General features: G+C 35.0%; 1 pseudogene; it reads right to left on the bottom strand.

Moving 5' to 3' along the window:
* Nucleotides 1–1407: 1407 nt before the first annotated feature.
* Nucleotides 1408–25613, bottom strand: part of LOC138340774 (endoribonuclease Dicer homolog 2-like) — a 32353-nt pseudogene continuing 8147 nt past the window's right edge.

The raw sequence follows: 25613 nt of genomic DNA, 5'->3' as shown, positions 1-25613 counted from the left end.
CATATGGTTGTCTAGGTATACACCAAATCTCGACAATTCAAAATATTAGACCTACCGATTGACCGAGTATATCAGACATATTATCACCACGGAAAGTCCAAGGGGAAACCTACTTATCCTTATGCAATTAATTCTTGACTATAAAGTACACAATTGTCCGTGCATTCCTATGTTATAACTATTCCCCATCAATGTGGTGAATTGTTTGGTATAGCAAGAATTGTTGAAAAATAGAGGGAAAGAGAGAAATTTGAAATGTTGAGAACTTGAAGAGTTAGGAATATTAAAAGTCCACTTATGCTTTAATGAAAAGGCATTTATCCCTCATCGGTGATGAAGAAAAATATGATAGTTTAAATATAGAAAAACTCCTATTAATTGTTAAAAGGGTTGAAAAGAGGGACCCCCCTCGCGCCGTCATCGTTATCGCTCGCTTGTCTCATCTTCGGCTTTGGCTTTGGCTTCGGCAAATGTTCGAGAGATTACTTTTTAAACAAGTTTTATTTTAATTAATGAATTAATTAATTAATTAAATGACTAAAAATGTTTTCAATTAATTAGTTGATAACAGAAGTTGAAAATTAGGCGAAATGTGTCAACTTTTAAGTTGACTAATCCGACTTTACTCGGATCCGCGTGCGTCCCGTTTATTTGAAATTTCCCATTTTATTTAAATGTTCAGCCATGACTTTTCTAAAAGGTTGCAACTTTCAGGAACATTCAGTACCATTTGTAAGATTTCAAACTTTCATTAATGGTCATGTGAATTCTGAAAGCGTTGCAACATTTCGAAACCTATTCTTCTTGCCTATAAATATCACTCATTCTTTAGAATATTTATTTACTTATTTTAAGATCTTCTTCGTCGTCGTCGTCTGCACACATTTTTCTTAATGTACTTTTCTACTATGGATTGGTTCACTGACTGTAGAGTTTTTTGTATCTACACTATGCTGATTAAGATCATTTTACCCTAGGAGGTTATATTCAAAATGAAACCTCGGATACTAGAGGGGAATAATTTCCTTAAGGGGACACTGCGAGTTCAGTGGACTTGATCTTTTTACGATTTAAAAGTTTTTTAAGATTCTGGTATGTTTTTTACAAATATTACTTTTTTGAATTAAATTTTTGTTCATCTCTCTTACTGGTTCTATAAATTTCAGTTACTTCATATTTCAGAATAATTTATTAGAATTAGTAATTTCAGATTTTATAACTCAATTTGTCAAAATTTTCAGCCTCCCATAAAAACATAAACACAAGATTCGATTATCAACAATCCTCAACCGTACAGTCTTTGCAAATGTGGCGAGGCATGAAGAACAAGCTGCTTGTGCATGCCAACCTTTTTCTGCAGATTGAGCATATCATTTATTCTAATAGAAGCATACATCAAATCAATTATCAGTCATGGAGACAATTTGAGTAGTTGAAATACATATATGTTGTAACAACATAATCTAGAATTGTATCTCCAAGAATTCCTAGTATTGATATCATCGTGGAATCTCATGTAGCTTTTATGATCCTTGAGTTAGATCTTTAACATGCAGTGAAGGATCATGGAACTTGTAATGTAGCAGGGATTCAAAGTACCAGACATATTAACTTGTTTCTCAGCATTCATAGGAAAGTGTCTTGCCATAGGTGTATCGATAAAATTATTGTGCAACATATGTCATTTCATAAATGGTAAATCCGCTACTTCCCCACACAAGTTGAGGTAAGAACCTATTAGTTCCTCAACCACATCAACTACTTCTTACTATTTCTAATAGTTTGTCTTAGCCTACTATACATTTTTATTGAAGGCAATAGGAACTCTTAACCAAAGTAATGAACTCGAGAATTATTATCAGGAATGATTCACATTTTAAGATTGAATGGTTCATTATAGATGAATTTAATATTTTACGAGCACATCCAAACTTGCACAGTGTCACATTGGAAATAATTTTATTTTTCTTAATTTTGAGAAAACCCTGGTAATGACATTAATAAGCCTTATATAATTGTATACTAAAATCACATTTGAGAATAGAGTCTCCAAGTTTCCCAAGTTATTCCAAATGTAACTTCTAGAGGCATTTTTTTGTTGTCATTCCTTCCAAAACCTTGGCAATGTGGATACAAAGTTTTTGCTTGCAGTTCAAGTTTATTCTGCATGACTGCTTCCCATACAAATCTTAAGGTTGTAGCACGACAGATAGGTATTAGGAGAGATTCCAAACCTTGAGAATATTATGAATTCTAAGGTATACATGTATGGCAGTGAATCTCTTATATTCCACCCGAACAGATTCACTCTCATACTTGTATACCTTAGATTCATAAGATTCTCTAGGACATAAATCTTTCGCCAATTACTGTCTGTCTTTTGGAACCTTTGGACTTTATAGGGCAAATTAAAAATTTTAATCCCAACTGCTTAGGTTTTGAAAGTGTTGACAACAAAGAAATGCATGCAGAAGTTTCATTTGGAATCACTTAGGTAACCTATAGACTCTTTTCTCAAATATGCTATTAGTATACATTTGTTTAAGACTTACGAAAATCATCATGCGGGTCTTTCAACATTAGGAAAAATAAAATAATTTGGAGTGTTGCATTGTTCAAGCTTGGATTTGCTCATAAAATTTTGAGATTTATCCATAATGAACCATTAAATCTTAAAATGGGGTTCATTTATACGGATAATTTTCGGGTTCAAAACTTTTTCAAAGAGTTTGCCTTTGGTAGAAATGTATAATCGGGTAAAGTAGGAGATTATAGTTAAGATAGTAGCTAATGTGGTGAGGCACTAATAGGTACCTACCTCAGCTCACGCGCAGAAGTAGAAACTTTATCATTTATTGAAATGGATTTGGATGGACATTGATTTTATTGATGCACCTATGCTAAGGAACTTACTCATGAATGTGGAGAAGCTAGTCAACATACGGTACTTGGAAACCACTGCTACTTTGCAAGTTTTTTTACTCTTCTTTGTTTGTTAAAGCTCTAACTCACGGATCTTACATGATACCCGAGATACCAACATGCTCTTAGCACTTGGAATTTATTGGAGATGTAGTGCTATATTATGTTGGTACAACACATATTCGAGACTGATTCGAAGACTAATTACTTATTTGTGATCTACTTTTGTAAATAATGAATGTTATGCTCAATCTGCAGTTAAGGCTTGCCTGCATGAGCACATTCTTCATGCCTCTCTAGATCTACAAAGGCTATGTTGTACTTTTATGGATTTTGAGAAATTAGATCTTATGTCCACGTTTAGATGGGAGAGTGGAACTACTTTCTTAAAGGTGCTTGGAGATAATTTTTAGTGCCTTGCTAGAGAGATATCCTTGTAAATATTGGCTTCAACAAAGATCTAAGCATAAGACCTCTTCTAGAATAGATGATTAGACCTCAACCAACAAAACTCTATCAAGCAAGACTATGAAGTGAATTATGCATCCCAAAAATATTCACGGGACAAAAACTTGACATTTGAGACATCAAAATTTAGTGGGACTCTAAAAATGAATCCAATTTCATTTAGGGTTTTTGGAGAATACTTACTCTAAACTCTACCTCATACTTACATAACACTTATATAAAGTGCATATATTTCTTTGAATATGCATCTCTAAAATTTCACATATTCATGAAGTGATCAAGATATTGGCGCACTCTTCTTGACAACCAAATACTTAAACAAGATCGGTAAAATCCTTTCACAAATATCAAATAAATCCTAAGAAGGTCCACATCATCCTAGTTTGGGTGACACTAATAGCCTTTGAATCGTGGAGTAATATTATGAGAGGGGAATCAAGGGATAAACATATATGTACTCACAATTTTTATGAATAAACTCATTCTTTTTTATTTATTTAGTGATTGCAATAATTTTTTTCTATATGGAAAAAAAATGTGCAACTAACTTGCTTGCCTAGTTTGACATAATTTGCTCGGCATCTCATCTCTTGCAAATAAAATGAAAATATCTAGACACAAACATGAAAAATTGAAACTCCATTTTATGGATCGTTCAAGTATCATCTTTGAGTTTATAAGGTTTACACTATGACAAGCCTTGAAGATACAACACGACAATGTTGATCTTGTTTTTATCACTCTCTACTCAACTACACTTGAAGTAATTCTCCAAGTGTCATAAGAAGTTCTCCGCTTCTTGGGCGTCACGGATGACATTGAACATATGTGACTTTGGATCTTCCACCTTGGCTTCCCTGTATCGGCCAGATTATGTAGGTCCTTCAGCTACAAGCACTCAAACGCCTCATCACCATTATCATCGTCAGTTTTTTCAATGGTCAAATGTGGGTGACATGTTAGTGCCTTGCTTGGTGTAGGGTCGAACTACATTTCCTTACTTCATTTGTGGTAATTATTTCCTTTGCACATCATACTTCCACCATCCATCTTTATTGTTGTTGTGCTAGCAACGTTTATATCTCCTTCATTGGTCATTCCCTTACTGCAAACATTTGATATGATACCACATTGTCGAAGACTTATAGTCTAACTAATGTTTCATGCAACACTTGACAACTTATAATATTTCACGGTCTTGTAAGCTCAAGTAGGATTTTTGAATCTAAGACCACTAAGAGAATGAAAGAAAGACTTAGAGAAACATGAAAATCTTTAAAAAAAAAAGGATTAGTATTAATTTGTCGATTGTTTTACACTTGGTTGAAACATTTTTTCAATGAGAGGACCTTTATTTATATTACCTCCTAAAGGTCTAAGTGTAAATATTATCTACTTTAAAGTTCCCTACAATATTTACACTTCAGTCATATTCTAGAATTCTCTCAAAGTTTTAGGGAATTCTAAAGCCTTCTTGAATATATCTAAGAAGTTGTAGAGTATTTTTTACAAACCTCTTCATAAATCTAGATTTTTCCCTTGTCCAGATGCTGAATTTGAACAAAGAAGTGGTGGGACATGACACAATGGATCATTGCGGTCCAAGCTAATCACACTTTGCATTTGTATCTAGACATTAATAACACCTGCAACACACAATGCTACGAAGTTTCTTCGTATTTCCTATATTTTTAAATAAGTTTGGACCACTAAGGTCCAAGCCAAATGCAACTTTCTATTAGGTATATGGACAAAAAAATCCTGAACATCCCTATAACACCCAATGCTAAGTAATCCAATATAAGAGTAAGCAAAATATTAGTGAATATCAGAGCTAACAATATATTGATCATACTAGTATAATAGGATGTGTAATGGCAAAGGCATTTGTCAAACAAAAATTGATATAAACAACAATTACGTATCAATTCTAAGCTAGTTGGGGTCAATTCTTTTGGTTTTTTGGATCAGGGCGAGGAGGAATGAGTATATACGTGACATGTATAAGTTATACTTCCAATCCTTGCACTATGATAACCTACTAATTAGATTATGAAGACACAAAGAACATCATATATTGGAGGTGCACCAAAATATACTCAATACCTACCTAGAATAGTAGGGTTCATAGAACATAATAAAAAGGCATTCAATATATTGTTCACTAGAGGAAAAATTCCTTCTGCATCTGAAATATATTTTGTTAGCATACAATCAAAGCATTACCTGGTTAACAAGGAAGTGAATTGAGAACCATGAGGTATCAAGTATAATTTTCACCAGTGGAAAAAATCTTGGTAATTTCTTCTATTTTTGACTTGAAGGATTGACTTACCTAGTACAACGATCAAGCAAACAAGATATATGATTTAGAAATAGAAAGGATGAGGGAGACGTACTTGATGTAATTGTAGGTGCAAGAACACTAAAGGAAACAAAATATACTATTAATAAATAGAAAGAAAGAAGGGGATATTTAGACGAAAAAAATGATGATCTATCAACTAAGACGCAATTAATTACTAAAGTAAAATTTAAAGGTGTAATGACCCTTTTTAGTCATTTTGAACGGCAGATTTTATTTCTAAAAAAACAGGCTGAGGCGACGGATCCCACGACGGATCGTCATGGGCACGACGGACCGTCGAAGGGTCTCATTTCAAAACACTTAGAAAATCTGAAATTGGGTACTGAAAATCGACTCTCTGAACTTCGTAATGAAATGGCAGGACGGATCGTCACATGTGTGACGGGCCGTCACAGACTCTTTGGTGGGAAGTTGAGTCCCTGAATCTTGTGACGACCTGCAGAACGGACTGTCGCAGGCACGACGGGCCGTTGCAGGTTGCGTAATCCTAGTCTGGGTCGGATTTCTTTATACGTTTTAAGGGACATTTTTGACTATTCTTGCTTTAATTAAAAAGTTAGTGGTTAATGTTAATAAGTCTAATTACTTGGGAGTTAAAAGAGGTAACCTTAAGTTAATTAGTGGGTTATTATTGCCATCTTTTATTTTTAATTATATACTAATCAGGGTAAAAGAAAGAGGGTTGGAATAAGAAATTTTGAAAGCATAAGAGAGGGAGAAAACGAACGAACAGGGAGAGAAGAAGAACAAAGCTTTGGGAATTTGCTTGCTTGATCACTAGTCTTCGGTGGAGGTAGGTTATGGTTTCTCTTACGATATTCGTAGTAAAATCTTAATAGCGAATGATATGTATTGATAATATTGTAAACCCTGCTATGTGCTTAATTGTATGCTTGCATGAATGTAATTATGTAATTGTGATTAAAAAAGCATGATGAAGTTATTGAATCTCAAATCTTACAAAACTCTAATCTCTGTGTTTATGATGAGGCCGGATTTTATTAACCAAAGAGATTCGACTTTGCGCTATAGTTAGCTCAGCACCAATCAAGAATCCCCAAGGAATTCCAAGAATTCTTGGTATACATTTGTTCCATATCTAGTATTCAGAGTTTGCCTCGATTTGGTACCGCTCTCGAGGCCCGCACCGAAACCGTGCTTTACCCCTAGATGTCCAGTCAACTGCTGCGCCTCAACTGGTATAAAGGAAGGAGTGATGAACTAAAATAATGAGATTGATGATGCCTTTGTGAGAAAAAAGGCTTGATGAATTGATAGAAGGAGATTAGGGGATCCGGTGTCACGAACCGACACGTAGATTTAGGGGATCGGGTGTCACGAACTGACACGTAGATTAAGGGGATCGGCTGTCACGAACCGACACGTAGATTTAGGGGATCGGGTGTCACGAACCGACACGTAGATTTAGGGGATCGGAGTTTCACGTACCGACACAAGAGGATTAATGAATATGAGAGAATGTAGTGTCACGTACCGACACAAGAGAAATAAAGATAATGAATCTTCAAAGATGGTAATATACTCAATCTAATGAACATAATTCCTAAATGAGTATGGTATTGAGGCTTGAGTCCTCATGTGTGAACCTGACGGTAATTGTTAATGATATAGTACTTGCGGTTGATACATGTTGAGTATCATATTTTATTTTATGATATTACTTGGTATATAATGATTTATATTTTGAGTTGGCCGATGATATCTACTCAGTACCCGTGTTTTTACTGACCCCTACTTTGATGTTTTATTCTTGTTTATTTGTGGAGTGCAGCAAACGTGCCGTCATCTTCAACTCAACAGTAACTTTAGCCAGTCTTAATTACTCTGGATTTCAGGGTGAGCTAATGCTTCTAGCTTGGAGTGGGTCTTCCTATTCATGTCTTGATGCCTTGAAGTTCCGGCATGGACTAGCTTTTACTTGTTTTAGGTTTTTTGAATACTATTAGTTTAGTAATTTGATCATAGATGTTCTTGTGGTGATGACTTCCAGATTTTGGGGATAATAATATAGTTGTTGAGTTTTTTTAGAAGTTATTGAATTGGTTTTTATTAATGAGTTTCAGTCTTCCGCATTACTTCTGTTGATATTATATTGAAATGTTAAGGTTTAGATTGGTTGGTTCACTCACATAGGAGGGTAAGTGTGGGTGTCAGTCGCGACCCGATTTGGGTCGTGACAAACTTGGTATCAGAGCATTAGGTTCGTTGGTCTCATCACACAAGAACGAGTCTGGTAGAGTCTTAAGTAACGGTAGGGGAACACCTTTACTTTTCTTTGAGGGGCAAGAGGTCGTGGTAGAGTTTGTGGGAGGACGTCCTCTAGAGGAAGAGGTCGAGCACCTAGCCCGTCTGATACTAGGGCGGTGACTCCTCCACTGACTGAGGAAGTGGTAAGAGAGGGTGAGGAAGGGGAGAATGAACAAGTGCAAAATGAGGAATTGCCACCCCAACCTTCCCCAGAGATGATCAATCAGGTTCTCGCTTATATTAGTGGGTTGTCTGATCAGGGTCAGGCCCCTCCAGTGTTTTCTGCACCAACACCTCCGGTTTCAAAGGTACAACATGCAGCCACTATGGCTCCTCGTATGGATGCCTCATTGGACATAGGCACGTTTCCACGTCTGTCTACAGGGCCTATAATGACTAATGATCAGCATGAACTTTTCAGTAAGTTCTTGAAATTGAAACTTCTACTCTTCAAGGGTGCTGAATCTGAGGATGCTTATGATTTTCAGGTTGACTATCATGAGCAACTACACAAGATGGGTATAGTAGAATGGTTTGGTGTTGAGTTCGTGAGTTATCAGTTTCAAGGGAACGCCAAAATGTGGTGGCGGTCACATGTTGAGTGTCAACCAACGGAGGCACCACCTATGACTTGGGCCTCATTCTCTAGCTTGTTTATGGAAAAGTATATCCCCGGTACTTTGAGGGATAGGAAAAGGGATGAGTTCTTGAGCCTAGAGCAAGGTAGGATGTCGGTCAATGCATATGAGGCTAAGTTTCGTGCACTATCCAGATATGCCAATCAACATTGTTTCAGTCCACAAGAGAGGATTCGTCGTTTTGTGAAGGGGTTGAGGTCAGAATTGCGGATTTCAGCCTTACAGGTAGCGGCTACGGCATAATCCTTCAAAGAAGTGGTAGATTTCGTGGTAGAGGTTGAAGGAGTGAAGCCAGATGAATTCACCACGGCATCGACCTCAAAGAGGTTTCGAAAAGGAGGTGAGTTTAGTGGTTCTTACTCTAGAGGACAGGGTTCTGGAGGTTATTCAGTTCGACCCATTCAGTCTTCACTACAGACTGTAGTTGGGGGTCCACCTCAAACCGGTCAACACATCTCTGAGATACCTATGCTTGACTCTAAAGAGTGTTATGGATGTGGGGAGACTGGACATATTAGGAGGAATTGTCCCAAACAGAGTTATAGACCCCCAATAGCTAGAGGTAGAGGTGGTCATGGTAGAGGCCGTTATTCTGGAGGACGTGGCGGTCGAGGTAATGGTGGTCACCAAAATGACCGAGGTGATGGGCAAACTAGAGCCACTACATCACAACATGGTAGGGGCAATGGACTGACAAACGATAGGGCCCATTGTTACTCTTTCCCTGGGCGGTCTGAAGCGGAGGCATCTGATGCTGTCATCACAGGTAATCTTCTGGTTTGTGATTGCATGGCTTCTGTATTGTTTGATCCTGGATCCACATTTTCTTATCTATCTTCCTCATTTCCTAATGGTCTAAATTTACATTGTGAATTACTTGATAGGCCTATTCGTGTTTCTACTCCGGTGGGTGTGTCTGTGGTAGTTGAAAAGTTATATAGGTCATGTTTGGTGAACATTGTGGGGAGCAACACTTATGTAGATTTGGTTATCTTAGAAATGGATGATTTTGATGTAATTCTGGGTATGACTTGGCTTTCTCCGCAATTTGTGATCTTGGATTGTAATGCTAAAACGGTGACGTTAGCCAAGCCTGGGACAGATCCGTTAGTGTGGGAGGGTGACTACACTTCCAATCCGGTGCGTATCATCTCCTTTCTTCGTGCTAAGAAAATGGTTAGTAAAGGGTGTTTAGCTTTCTTGGCACATCTCAAGGATGACACTACCCAAGTTCCTTCGATTGAGTCGGTTTTGGTGGTCCGTGAGTTTCTTGATGTGTTCCCTGCAGATCTTCCTGGTATGCCACCAGATAGGGATATTGACTTCTGTATTGATCTTGAACCGGGTACTCACCCCATTTCTATACCCCCTTATAGAATGTCTCCCACGGAGTTAAGAGAGTTAAAAGCATAACTTCAAGAGTTGCTGAGCAAAGGCTTCATTAGACCAAGTGTATCTTCTTGGGGTGCTCCGGTTTTGTTTGTAAAGAAGAAGGATGGGAGTTTTCGGATGTGCATAGACTACCGGAAGTTGAACAACGTAACCATAAAGAACAAGTATCCTCTTCCTCGCATTGATGACTTGTTCGATCAGTTACAAGGTGCTTGTGTCTTCTCTAAGATTGACTTGAGATCCGGCTATCATCAATTTAAAATACGGGCAACGGATGTGCCAAAGACCATTTTTAGAACCAGGTATGGGCATTACGAATTTGTAGTGATGTCTTTTGGTCTTATGAATGCCCCTGCTGCGTTAATGAGTTTGATGAACGGGATTTTTAAGCCATATTTGGATCTCTTTGTGATCGTATTTATTGATGACGTACTGATATACTCTAAAAGTAAGGAGGAACATGAGGAGCATTTGAGAATGGTATTAGAAATGTTGAGGGAGAAAAAGCTTTATGCCAAGTTCTCTAAGTGTGGGTTTTGGCTAGATGCAGTTTTCTTTCTTGGGGCACGTGGTTTCTAAGGATGGAGTGATGGTGGATCCTTCTAAGATTGAAACAGTGAAGAATTGGGTAAGACCTACTGATGTGTCTGAAATGAGGAGCTTTGTTGGGTTAGCTAGCTACTACCGCCGATTTGTCAAGGGATTCTCTTCTATTGCCTCACAACTGATGAACTTGACTAAGTAAAATGTTCCATTTGTATGGTCGGATGAGTGTGAGGAAAGCTTTCAGAAGCTCAAGACTCTGTTGACTACTACACCAATTCTCACCTTGCTAGTGGAAGGTAAGAATTTCATTATCTATTGTGATGCATCCTATTCGGGTTTGGGTACAGTACTAATGCAAGAGAAGAATGTGATTGCTTATGCTTCAAGATAATTAAAAGTGCATGAACATAACTATCCAACTCATGATTTGGAATTGGCCGCAGTAGTGTTTGCATTAAAGCAATGGAGACACTATTTATATGGGGTTAAATGTGAGGTCTATACGGATCACCGTAGCCTACAGTATGTCTTTACACAGAAAGATTTGAACTTTAGACAGAGGAGATGGATGGAACTACTAAAGGACTACGACATCACTATTTTGTATCATCCGGGGAAGACGAATGTTGTAGCGGATGTTTTAAGAAGAAATGCGGGAAGCATGGGAAGTCTAGCTCACTTGCAAGATTCTAGACGCCCATGGGCTAGAGAAGTTCAGATTCTGGCTAACGACCGTATGAGATTAGAAGTAAATGAGAAGGGAGGATTTTTAGCTTGTGTGGAGGCAAGATCTTCCTTCCTTGACAAGATTAAGGTAAAGCAGTTTAATGATGAAAAATTGATCATTATCCAAGATAAAGTGTTGCAAGGAGAGGCTAAAGAAGAGACAATCGATGAGGAAGGTATTTTGAGGATTAGAGGAAGGGTATGTGTACCCCGCGTCGATGATTTAATCAACACTATTCTGACAGAGGCTCATAGTTCAAGGTATTCGATACATCCGGGTGCAACCAAGATGTACCGTGACCTAAAGCAACACTTTTGGTGGAGTAGAATGAAGCGTGATATTGTGGATTTTATTGCCAAATGTCCAAACTGCCAACAGGTAAAGTATGAACACCAAAGGCCCGGAGGAACACTTCAGAGAATGCCCATTCTTAAATGGAAGTGGGAAAGGATTGCAATGGATTTCGTGGTTGGTCTTTCAAAGACATTGGGAAAGTTTGATTCTATTTGGGTAATTGTTGATAGGTTAACTAAGTCTGCTCACTTCATTCCGGTCAAGGTGACTTACAATGCAGAGAAGTTAGCCAAACTATACATCTCGGAAGTGGTGCGATTGCATGGGGTTCCACTCTCTATTATATCAGATAGAGGTACGCAGTTTACTTCTAATTTTTGGAAAACATTGCATGCGAAATTAGGTACTAGGTTGGACCTTAGTACTGCGTTCCATCCTTAGACCGATGGTCAGTCTGAGCGAAAGATTCAAGTCTTGGAGGATATGCTTCGTGCATGTGTGATAGAATTCGTTGGTAAGTGGGATAGCTTCTTACCCTTAAAAGAATTCTCCTACAACAATAGCTAGCACTCAAGCATTGATATGGCCCAATTTGAGGCACTATATGGGAGAAAATGTAGGTCTCCCATTAGGTGGTTTGATGCATTTGAAGTTTGGCCTTGGGGTACTGACCTTCTGAGGGAATCGTTAGATAAAGTGAAATCTATTCAAGAAAAGCTTCTAGTGGTGCAAAGTAGACAGAAGGAGTATACAGATCGGAAGGTTAGAGACTTGGAGTTTATGGAGGGTGAACAAGTCTTGTTGAAGGTTTCGCCAATGAAAGGGGTGATGCGGTTTGGTAAGCGCGGTAAACTTAGCCCAAGGTATATTGGTCCATTTGAAGTACTTAAGCGAGTAGGGGAGGTGGCTTATGAGTTAGCCTTGCCTCCAGGGCTGTCCGGAGTGCATCCGGTGTTCCATGTGTTGATGTTGAAAATATACCATGGGGATGGAAACTACATTATCCGTTGGGATTCAGTTTTGCTTGATGAGAATTTGTCTTATGAGGAGGAACCTGTTGCCATTCTAGATAGAGAAATTCGCAAGTTGAGATCAAGGGAGATTGCATCCATCAATGTTCAATGGAAGAATCGACCCGTTGAAGAAGCCACTTGGGAGAAGGAGGCAGATATTGGTATCTATTGCGGGAACGAACGATGGGTAAATTGGTATCTATTGTAATAATCTGTTTAGTCGTTTTGAACGATAGATTTTATTTCTGGAAAAACAGGCTGAGGCGACGGACCCCACGACGGACCGTCATGGGCACGATGGACCGTCGCAGAGTCTCGTTTCAAAACACTTAGAAAATCTGAAATTGGATACTAAAAATCGACTCTCTGAACTTCGTAACGAAATGGAAGGACGGACCATCACATGTGTGACGGGCCGTCACAGACTCTTTGGTGGGAAATTGAGTCTCTAAATCTTGCGAGGACCTGCAGAACGGACCGTCGCAGGCACGATGGGCCCTCGCAGGTTGCGTAATCCAAGTCTGGGTCGGATTTCTTTATACGTTTTAAGTGACGTTTTTGACTATTCTTGCTTTAATTATAAAGTTAGTGGGTTAATGTTAATAAGTCTAATTACTTGGGGTTTAAAAGAGGTAACCTTAAGTTAATTAGTAGGTTATTATTGCCATCTTTTATTTTTAATTATATACTAATTAGGGTAAAAGAAAGAGGGTTGGAATAAGAAAATTTGAAAGCACAAGAGAGGGAGAAAACGAACGAACAGGGAGAGAAGATGAACAAAGCTTTGGGAATTTGCTTGCTTGATCACTAGTCTTCGGTGGAGGTAGGTTATGGTTTCTCTTACGATATTCGTAGTAAACTCTTAATAGCGAATGATATGTATTGATAATATTGTAAACCCTACTATGTGCTTAATTGTATGCTTGCATGAATGTAATTATGTAATTGTGATTATATAAGCATGATGAAGTTATTGAATCCCAAATCTTACAAAACCCTAATCTCTCTGTTAATGATGAGGCGTTGGTATAAAGGAAGGCGTGATGAACTAAAATAATGAGATTGATGATGCCTTGGTGAGAAAGAAGGCTTGATGAATTGATAGAAGGAGATTAGGGGATCCGGTGTCATGAACCGACACGTAGATTTAGGGGATCAGGTGTCACGAACCGACACGTAAATTTAGGGGATCGGGTGTCACGAACCGACACGTAGATTTAGGGTATCAGGTGTCACAAACTGACACGTAGATTTAGGGGATCGGGTGTCACAAACCGACACGTAGATTTAGGGGATCGGGTGTCACGAACCGACACGTAGATTTAGGGGATCGGAGTGTCACGTACCGACACAAGAGGATTAATGAATATGAGGGAGCGGAGTGTCACATACCGACACAAGAGAAATAAAGATAATGAATCTTGAAAGATGGTAATATACTTAATCTAATGAACATAATTCCCAAATGAGTATGGTATTGAGGCTTGAGTCCTCATGTGTGAACCTGACAGTAATTGTTAATGATATAGTATTTGCTGTTGCTACATGTTGAGTATCATAGTTGATTTTATTATATTACTTGGTATATATTGATTTCTATTTTGAGTTGGCCGATGATATCTACTCATTACCCGTGTTTTGTACTGACCCCTACTTTTATGTTTGTTTCTTGTTTATTTGTGGAGTGCAGCAAACATGTCGTCATCTTCGACTCCACAGTAACTCTAGCCAGTCTTAATTACTCTGAATTTCAGGGTGAGCTAATGCTTCTAGCTTGGACTGGGTCTTCCTCTTCATGTCTTGATGCCTTTAAGTTCCGGCATGGACTATCTTTTACTTGTTTTAGCTTTTTAGAATACTCTTAGTTTAGTAATTTGATCATAGATGTTCTTGTGGTGATGACTTCCAGATTTTGGGGATAATAATAATAGTTGTTGAGATTTTTTAGAAGTTATTGAATTGGTTTTTATTAATGAGTTTAAGTCTTCCGCATTACTTCTGTTGATATTATATTGAAATGTTAAGGTTTAGATTGGTTGGTTCGCTCACATAGGAGGGTAAGTGTGGGTGCCAGTCGCGACCCAATTTTGGTCGTGACAAAAGGATAAAGAAATTTAACTCATAAAAGTGAAGACTTACCCAAATAATCAAAAGGGTTAAATTGAACAGCTGTAAGGGTTACCCAAATTCACAAAGTAGCCTAAACATTAAATGTGCATTCAAAAACCAATCCCTAAGACAAAACCTAGTTTCTTCTATGTATAATAGTTGATAAACAAACCTAAGCTAGTTCCAATAATAACCTTGACCTAAAACGAAGAAAAGGCTAGCTTATTAATTATTTAAAATGTAGTCACCTCTTGCTTAATTTCCATTTTAGTGTATTTTAAACCTTCCATGCTTGTTTTATTAATCTTTTAATGTATCCAAATAACTTTGAATCGACTTCATCAGTAATGAATAAAGGAAGGGAAAAGCTAGGAGTTGTTGCCTTGGTTGAGTGACAAATCTGGTATGAGAAGAAGAGATATAATAACGTTGGAAAAGAGAGCTGGTACAAGCCAAAAGAATCGAGAAGAGTAACATTCAGTCGTGAGCAAGGAGGCAACATAGTAAGAATACATTTTATAGGGTTAATAAAAGTGGGCTTTACCCTAATCAGATTAGGTTGGTCTTGGGCCAAAACATTATTTTCATATCTTATAATTAATTAAATGGTCTATGTCCCAAAAAAAGTCTTTAAAAAGTGTTTTCAGGGTAATTTAGGGAGTATAAAGAATGTCAGTAACGTAATATTTTGAAAATAGTAAAAATACGAAATTGCCAACATTTTTGTGAGTTTCTCATATAGAAAATACCTTCATCCCCCTTAACAACTACAAACATGCAGATGGTCTAGGAATATAAGAAATTAAAATTTCTTCTATAGTATATTATTAAAAGAGATTTATTGCTAACCTAAGATAATTAATCCTGAAGAGTTTTCTAGCTCCTCCAAAAATTTGAGAACAATATGAATCGAATTTGTTGATTCCCTCAATGATTCCCAGTATGCATAATGACAAACGATGATTTACTCATTAGATATAAAACTCTAATACACCGTAGTCAAGAAAATCTAAAGAAATTATGTCCCCCCAACCATTAGACTTATATAGTAGAGGAAACTGTATTCATTGAAACACTACTCATGTTCAAGTACTTATGTCACAAACTTAAAAAAGTGCAAACAAGTAAAAGTAGATGTGGATGACAGTTCGATGTCAGGTCTCCAACTTATCGACTATACCTTCAACCTTCTTTTAGCTACAAAAAAGGAAATACCCACATAAAATTAGGAGGGCACAAAATTATCATCTCAAGAAAATTGTCCACGTTCTCTTTCATCATTAGCTAAATGAAAAAATGAAGAATTCTTACCTTAACGATATTTCCATCTTAAGTATTGGCGTATTTAATTTCTATAAGCAAAACTATTCAAGTAAGAAAATTGTATTGCAATTTAAGGAAAATGAGTCTTTAATGGAGAAGAAGTAAATTTCAAAGAACTTACTATTTTGTATGGTCATAGTAATTTCACAATATCGTTATAACAATAAATATTGAAAAGTGCAAGGAAATATTGTTGAGATGCTTCCTCATAAATATACTAACAACGTATTGGGGTAACTCAAAATATAAAAACATTATTAATTAATGACAAAGAATGGGAGCAAAAAGGAAGAACTCCTACATTAGCATAATGGAATATAGGAATGGTAATTAAGGGTTCTTTAAGTTACAACCTTATTGGAAATGTCAAGAAAAAGAAATGTTAACTAACCTTTAAAATGAATTTACGAAAATATTGATTGACAAACTCGCATTCCAAATAGCTATCCTAGTGTCATTCACGACTTTCTTTCTCATTGCTACCACTTCTGCAAGTTCATCACGTGTTATCCCATAACTAGTTAATTCATCGCGTGTTTGACCCTTTTCAAAAGAGAGATTTCAACCCGTAGAACTAATCTCTTAATGATTAGTAAGCAAAAACGTTCCATTGAAATGGACTACAAAGTCTACGTACACATTACTATATCATTGAGTTGTCAAGATCATAGTTTTAGTTTAATAGCAAAAGAATGATTTTATTTTTTGTAAAATTACAAAGTATAATTGGACGGAGTAAAGCGTGTATCAATTCCACATCCTTCAGAAATATGTCAAATATATCGACAAACAAATCAATCAATATGATATTTTCGTCAATGCTGGAAATATTGTTGCGCACTGGGGATACATCCTTTTTTTTTTGTTGAAAATGTTTTGACGACCACCTTAACTTTTTGGAAGGCAATTTGTCAAGATTTATGATCAATTTTTTGAACGTCACCATCACTTATGCTAATGAAGTCTTGCTCGATATCATATTTTAGTAATAAAAATATGTTAATGTACAGTAGAGTCTAAGAGGGTCTAAAGAGGATTGTGTGTACGCAAAGTTACCCCTAACAAGGCGTTTTCAATAGACCCTTAGTTCACAACACAGCAGTCAATTCCTACCACATAATCAAAATTCATCCATTTCTCAAAATTTCCCCATTTCATCTTGCTTACTAGCAGATTTATCAAAGGGGGCATGCTAATTGGTAAATAAATCACTTCCATCAACAAAAAGCTCAATTTCAATCACATAATCAAACACCCATTACGAATTTTCAGCTCATTTTCTACAGAGATCTGTACTCCAAACAAACTTTATACAATTAAAAGAGAGGAGGAGAGTACAAATTGACAAAAACAGTTCTTGAAAGAGTCAATTTTTTAGCATGACCCACAATGGAAAATAGAAATCAATGAGTTAGCATGAAGGAATGAAACAGTGATACCGTAGCAATACCTCCGATCTTCGACAGATCTTCTTCAATAAACCCATTTTCCATCCTTAAATTTTGTTTATTTATTCAAAAAACATCAACTTTTTTAGATCCTTTTTTTCTGGGAGAATCTGAATCCTAAGAGAAAAATGGCTACAGAGTGGCAAATGGCAATACAAAGGTTGTCAATCAGGTTTTGTTGGACTCGGATAAATCAAGAATTAGAGCTCTAAAAATAGTTTTTGATATAAATATTCAATAAAATTACGACATACAATAGACTCTTGCTTTTGACTTTTTTGAATCCGATTAATGTACCGAATTGTCATATTATAAAAATAGTTAAGTAATTAGTGAAATATCAAAAATGGAATATCACAAGAATTGAATATACTTACATCTTGCCATTATCTCGTAAATGTAAAAGATTATTTGTGAAACACTCGTCTCAAGTAAAAAAATAGTAAGTAACACGGAAACGATGCAAAATCTATTGGCAGGGTGCAAAGACAACAACATTGTAATCGATAAATCAATGAACAAGGATAGATTATTTAAAATAAGAATAAACAATGGTATATATACAATGATAAACACCAACCATTGTAATAGAGATATCCATACACCACCTCTTAACCTGATATCCTAATATCTATCCTCCACAGTTTCCTATATGAAGTCATGTCCTCGGTAATATGAAGTTGCATTAAATTATGTTTTATCATCTCTCTCCAATACTTCTTCTGCCTACCTTTGTATTTCCTTGCACCCTCTATAGCCAACCTCTCTCACCTCCTCATCGATACGTCATCTCCACATCTTCTCTTCGCATGTCCAAACTATCATAGTTTTTACAAGATAATAAAATTAATGATGGGAAACAAGCACATATATAGAAGCAACACACCATTGTTATATCCACAACATGGATCAGCTCCTTCCACATAGATAGTTCTCATAATTAAATGAAATGTGACATCTTATATCAAAGAACAATGTTAATTATAATAATTGAGGTCATTCTCATTATATTAAGTTAAACTTCATCAAATTTTGTGTTGCTCCAAACTTTTTGGAGATAAATAATATTTAGAAGGTATGAGATAGACCCCAAAGACACTCGATCTATTTTTACTGTCGTCTGGTTAATTAATTTCATCAAATGATCTATTTGACTATTGAGTGAAGAATTTGATCAATAAATTGTCAATCTTTTTACAACATTTAATGGATTCTGACAAATTCTTCAACTCGGATCCAACTTATTAAACCACAAAATAAAATATAATTTTTATTTAGGGTTCTAGGAGACAATTGATTTGCAAAAAAAATTATGTATAAATAATTAATAATATTTATTTAATCAATAGTTTTTAAAATTCAGTTTTGTCTCTTTCTTGATTCTTATGTTGGATAATTTGCATCTTAAATGAATTTTATTTAATCTCCATGTAAAGAGGATTTTGTGGACATTCATGAAGTATTTTGTTGTCACGAATATTACGCCCATATCTTGATTTTTTTTGTAAATGTTCTATAAATTTATGAAATTTTTCGTGATCCCTCTCTAAGGAATATACTACCATTTATATAGTGTGAGCTAGGATTAATCTTCAAGAATTCTTACTGAAGTTGGACTCATCTGGTAGAGTCCCACACAATTTGAATGTCTACAAATGTCGATTCTCTGTCTCATTAAGAAACTGATTTCTTTTTTAAATAACCTTTCTGGGCACATAGTTCACTTAACTCTCTTATTGGTAGGAGTTTTATTTTTTGAGGTGTAACCAAAAGTTCTACAAGAGGTCTTATGTTAAGAAATGTATTAACTATCTTTGTCGAAGCTAGAATTAACAAAGGTCGCACCAACAACATGTCCAAGCACCATTGAAAAGTAGTTTCAGCTTCCCATTCGAACATGGACAAAAGATCCCAATTCTCAAATTCTAAACAGTACATCTACCGCTGCAGATTTGGCGAGACATTAAAAAAGTGTTTCTGCATGCCAGTCTAAATTGCAGATTGAGCATATCAGTCATTGTTTACAGAAGCAAACTTCAAATCAATAATTAGTCATGGAGTCAGTTTAAATATTTTAAATAAAAATGTGTTGTAACAACGTAATCAAGCACTTCATATACAAGAATTCCTAGTCTTGATATCATCGTGAAATCTCAAGTAGCATGTGTGATCCTGAGTTAGAGCGTCAACAAGCAGTGAAGGATCATGGAATTTGTCAGTAGCAGGAGTTCAAAGTACCAGACATTAACTATCTTCTTAGCATTCCCACGGCATAGGTGCATCCACTAAATCAATGTGCAATCCAAACCATTTCATGAATGATAAAGTTGCTACTTCCCCACAGGACTTGAGGCACTAATAGGTGCCTACCCTCTCAGCTCGGGCTGACAAAGTAGCAGCTTTATCATTAATGAAATGGATTGGGATGGACATTGATTTCATTGATGCAACTATGGAAAGGCACTTCATAGTGAATGCTAAGAAGTTAGTCATTGTAAGACACTTGGAAATCACTGAAACATTAAAAGTTTCACGACCCTTCGCTGCTTATTAAAGCGGTAACTCATGGATCTTACATTCTACCTGAGATTTCACGATGCTATTATTACTTTGAATTTCATGGAGATGTAGAGCTAGATTATGTTGTTACAGCATATTTCTATTTCAAATATTTGAGTCTAATTCCAACACTAATTACTTATTTGCGGTCTACTTTTGTAAATAATGAATGCTCTGCTCAATCTAATGTTAAGTATAGTATGCTTGAGCACATTGTTCATGCCTCACGCTAGATCTTAAAAGGCAAATATGTTGTACTGTCGTGGAATTTAAGAAGTTGGATTTCATGTACACATTTTGATGGGTAAGTGAAACTACTTTCCCAAATGTTCTTGGAGGTGTTTGTTGATGTTGTCCTCTATTAGATACCTCATTTATAAGCATAATACCTCTTCTGGAATAGTCAATAAAACAATAGAACTCTATCCAACAAGACAGTTAAGTAAACAACCAATAAAATTTCACGGGACAAGATGAGTCCAATTTATTTAAAATTTTGACATTTGAGATATCAAAATTATGTGGGACAACTCTGCAAGATGAGTCCCATGTTATTTAAGGTTCTTAGAGACTACTTATATATAGTGTAATATATTTCGTTGAATAGGCATTTCTAAAATTTCATATATTCCTGAAATATTCGTAAAGTGATGATGATGTGGGTGCCTTCTTCTTGGCAACAAATTTTTTTAAAATTATCCATAAAATCATTTGATGGAGTTCAAATAAATCCTAAGGAGGTCCACATCATCCTTAGTTTGAGTGACACTAACAACCCTTGAATCATGGAGAAATCCTAAGAGAGAGGAAACAAGTAATAAACATATTTGTACTCACAATCTTTGTGAATAAAATTATTCATTTTTTTTTTACTATTAGATTGAAATATATTTTTTGTATTTGTGACAAAAAAATTCAAATAAATTGTCACACCTAGTGTTACCCAATTTACCCTTCATCTTCTCTCTCACAAATAAAATGCAAATCTGAATCCACTAACCGCAAAGACTAAAACTCTATTTTTCAGGGCCTTTCATGTCTTGTATTCGAGTTTATTGAGTCTACACGCTGACAAGCCTTGAAGTAGGGGGAATTTATAGACACCGAAATTTTGTGGAACTCTCTGAGATGAATTACATCCACAAGAAAAGTGTGATAATTTGGAAAGTCACAATTAGTGGGAACATCCTCCCGAAAGATTTCAACACACTTTGTAGCTTAGGAAATTTTTAAATTGGGTTTTAACATCATTGCGGTCAACGTATGCAAATCATCCTCATTTAAAATACCTAAATTATAGTATTAAATGTAGCATTTAATAGATCGCCCAAAATACTTAAGTATAGAAAAAAAGATTATTTATTTTCTTTTATATCATATATTTTTACGTAAGCTATGGATAATTGTGATGCAAGCCAAGTGACTCTTTGCACTAGATATTTGGACTATAATAACTCCTGCACACCCACTAAATACCCAATTCTAAGTAACCCAATACAAAACTAAGAAAAAGTTAAGTGAATATCAAAGATAGTCATATATTGATCATACTAGTATAAAATTACATTATGACGCATTACGTGGAAGTTGTTATAAAGGCATTTGTCAAAAAATATTGATATAAATAGCAACTACGTGTCAATTCTAATCTATTTGGGGTCAATTCTCTTGAATATATGGATCAATGCGAGGAGGAATAGAGGTATAGATGACATGTATACATCCATTACTTGGCGTAATAATTGGATTATGAAGACATAAAAAACTTCAGATATTAGAGGTGCATCAAAATTAACTTAATACCTACCTAGAGTAGTAGGTTCATGGAGCATAATAAAAAGACAGTACTATATATTTTTCACTAGAGGAAATTTCCTTTTGCATCAGAAATATAATTTTTTTAGACTACAATCAAAACATTACCTGGTCGTCAAGGAAGTGAGTTAAGAACCATGATGTATCAAGTACAATTTACGGCGGTGACAAAAAAATCTTGGTGATTTAATTTGTTTATGCCTTGAAGGATAGACTTGCCTAGTACTACAATCAAGCAAGCAACAATTATGGTTTAGAAATAGAAAGGCAGAGGAAGAAATACCAATTGATGTAATCCTAGATGCAAAAACAACAAAGGGAACTACAATCAGTCAAACAAAATATACTATCAAGAAGTAGAATGAATGACAGAGAGATTCAGAATAACAAAAAAAGGAAAATCTAGCAACTAAAAGATTTTTGATTAGTAGAATAAACTCTAAGGGTAAAAAGAAATTGAACTCATACAAGTAAAGACTTATCAAGAAGGTTAAATTGAAGAGATATGGGGGTTTCCCCAAACTCACAAAGAAGTATAAACATCAAATTTTCATTCAAAAATCAACCCTTAAAATAAACCCTACTTTCTACTATTTATAATAGTAGATAAACTAACCCAAGCTAGTTAGTTTTTACAATAACACCCTTGATCTAAAACAAAGAAAAGTCTAATCTATTACTTATTTTAAATGTAGTAATCTCTTGTTTAAATTTCCATTATAATCTCAAATCACGAAATATATATTAGTAATGTGTAATGAGTACATGTGTGATTTGGAATAGGGTAACATCTTCTAGGTAAGAAATTGAAGATTTCCCTTTGATTCTCTTATATCCAATTTGTAAATTCAAAAGAAAATCTCAAAATTTTGGATAAGTTTTTCAGTGAAAAAAGCTCTTTCACCTAGAGAAACAACAAAGAGTTAGAACGGTAATGAAAAAGGGAAGGAAAAGATAGGAGTTACATTTCCTTGGTTGATTGACAGTTCTTGTTTGAGAATAAGAGAGACAAGAACGTTGGATTAGTGAGCTGGAACAGCCGACAAGAGAAAAATGAGTTGAGTTACATTCTGTCGTGAACAAGCAGGCAACACAATGAGAAAAAAGAAAATTAGCTCAAGTGTAAGATGCAATTAGCATTTATATGTAGGGTTAATGAAAGTGGTTTTTACCCTAATCATATTAGAAATAAATTATTTTGACTGTTTTATTTTGGTCTTGAGCCTAAATTTTATTTTCATTTTTGGTTAATTAATAAAATGACCTATACGACCAAAGAAAAATCTTTTTTAAAAAAGGTTTTTCAGGGTAATATAGCAAATATCTGAATATGGTAAAGAAATGTCAAACTTGTATTATTATCAAAATGGATAAAATATATATGGAATTATCATTATTTTTCGCGAGTTCCTCATTTTGTAAATACCTTCATCACCCTTTCACAACTACAAACATTCGGATTGTGCGAGAATATAATTAATTGAATTTCTATCTACTGTATATAATGATAGTATGGGAAATGTATTGATCACCAAGGATGAAGTAATCCTGAATAGTTTTCTAGCTCCTCCAAAAATTTGAGAACAATATGAATTGAATTTGTTTATTGTCTCAATGAACTTTATGCACAAAGACCAAGGATTATTTTCTCCATAGAGAAATTTGGTAAACATTGAAACCCGTATCTTGTTCAAGTACTTATGTCATACGCTTAAAGGTAGAAATCTTCCTTTTAATTTGAATCACCTTGCATGAAGAATGCGCGAACAAGTAAAAAAAGTACATGAGGATGATAGATCAATGTCACGTCTCTTACTTATCGATTATACTTTTCACCTATTTTGTAGCTACGAAAATAAATTATGTGCATCAAATAAGGAGGGCACAATATTATAATCTCAAGAAAAATGGTCCACATATTCTTTCTTCATTAGCTAAAGGGAATATGGTGAATTCTTACCTTACCTACACTTTCATCTTCAATATTGACAAACCTTACTTTCTATAGGCAAGACTATTTAAGTAAAAATATTGTATTGCAAGTGAAGAGGAGTCTGTAATGGACATGAAGTAAATTTCAAATAATTTACTATTTTTTATCGTCAAAGTGATTTCACAATATAATTTTTTACCATAAGTATTGAAAAGAGCATAGAAATATGGGTGAGATGCTTCCTCGTAAATTTACGGATAACATATTGGGATAACTAGAGAAATAAAAACTTTCAATTGATTGAGGATAAAGAGTGGTTATTCCTTTATTAGCACTGTTGAATATAGAAAAGATGGTTAAGAGTTCTTTTAAGTTATAATCGATAGACAAGAGTCTTCACTCAAAAATTCAAGAAAGAGCATTTAAGAAAATAAAGTTAAGAAAATTTTAATGGATAAACAACATTCCAGATTATTATCATAGAGTTCTTCACAACTTTCCATTCCCATAGCTACCACTTCTACAAGTTCATCACCCATTATCCCATAATTGGTTAATTCATCACAAGTTTCTTAGCTAAAATGCCAAACATCAACGTGTTCAACCCTTTAAAAAAGAGAGATTTCAACTCGTAGAACCAAGTTATTTATGATTAGTAAATAAATGATATTTCAGTGAAATGGCTGGAAAAGTTCTACACACCCATTAATATATCATTGAGTTGTCTTGAGCACATTTTTTGTTTAATAGCAAAACAATGATTTGATTTTTCTAAAACTACAAAGTATAACTAGATGGAGCTCAAAAATACTAGTAGGGAGTGTATCAATTCCACTTTATTCATAAATATGTCAAATGTATCGAGAGACAAATCAATCAATATGATATTTTCATTGTTGCAGAAAATATTGTGACAAACTGGCGATACATCCATATTTTTGTGGACAAAATTTTGACGATCACCTTAACTTTTTGTAAGGCAATTTGTAAATATTTATGATCAATTTTGTAAACATCACCATCACTTATGCTAATGAAGTCTTGCTCAATATCATATTTTAGTAGTGAAAACATATTTATGTACAGTTGAGTCTAAAAGGAAGGATGTACACAAATCTTACCCCTTTTTGGAATAAAAAGATTTTTCTAATTGATCCACAATTCAAAAGATAGGTTTATTCAAACCCCTTTTGATGTTGGTTTTTCTAATTGTGAACAGTTAGTATAATCCCACAAGTGAATTTGAGGAGGGTAAGACTAAGATGTTCACTTATTTTATTCCTATCTTTGTGTGATTATAATATTTTTTCTAATAAACCCATGATTCAAAAGAAAATTTTGGAACATGGTTTTAAGAAAAAAATATGACCAAAAAATAGCAATATAGAAAAAAAATTTAGGTTTACACGTAGATATTATTCAAGTGATTAGATAATATATTTTTTGTTAAAAAATAAAATAAAAAATTATAGGATGATATAAATTTATATGGGAAAGGTTGTTTTTGTTGGTGAAATTTTAAAATTACAATATTAAAAAAATTATCTTCAGGTAGAGACATGAATATATATTTTTCTTTCTTTAAGAAGATTTATGCTCATGACAAAAACTCTTTTCGCAAATCTAGCAATAATCTTCTTTATTTTCCCCCTCCAAACAACATACCTGAAACTGAAAGTACAACTAAACAAATACTGAACAAGAGTTGAATGCAGAATTCTATAACAAGAACTTTCTTTTTAACTCACTTTTATGCACTCTATATTTTATAATACAACAAAAAAAAAGTA

This window comes from Solanum lycopersicum, chromosome 1 (assembly GCF_036512215.1).
Source record: "Solanum lycopersicum chromosome 1, SLM_r2.1".
Classification (NCBI taxonomy): domain Eukaryota; kingdom Viridiplantae; phylum Streptophyta; class Magnoliopsida; order Solanales; family Solanaceae; genus Solanum; species Solanum lycopersicum.
The sequence above is the reverse complement of the archived record's forward strand: the minus strand, read 5'-3'. Positions and strand labels throughout refer to the sequence as shown.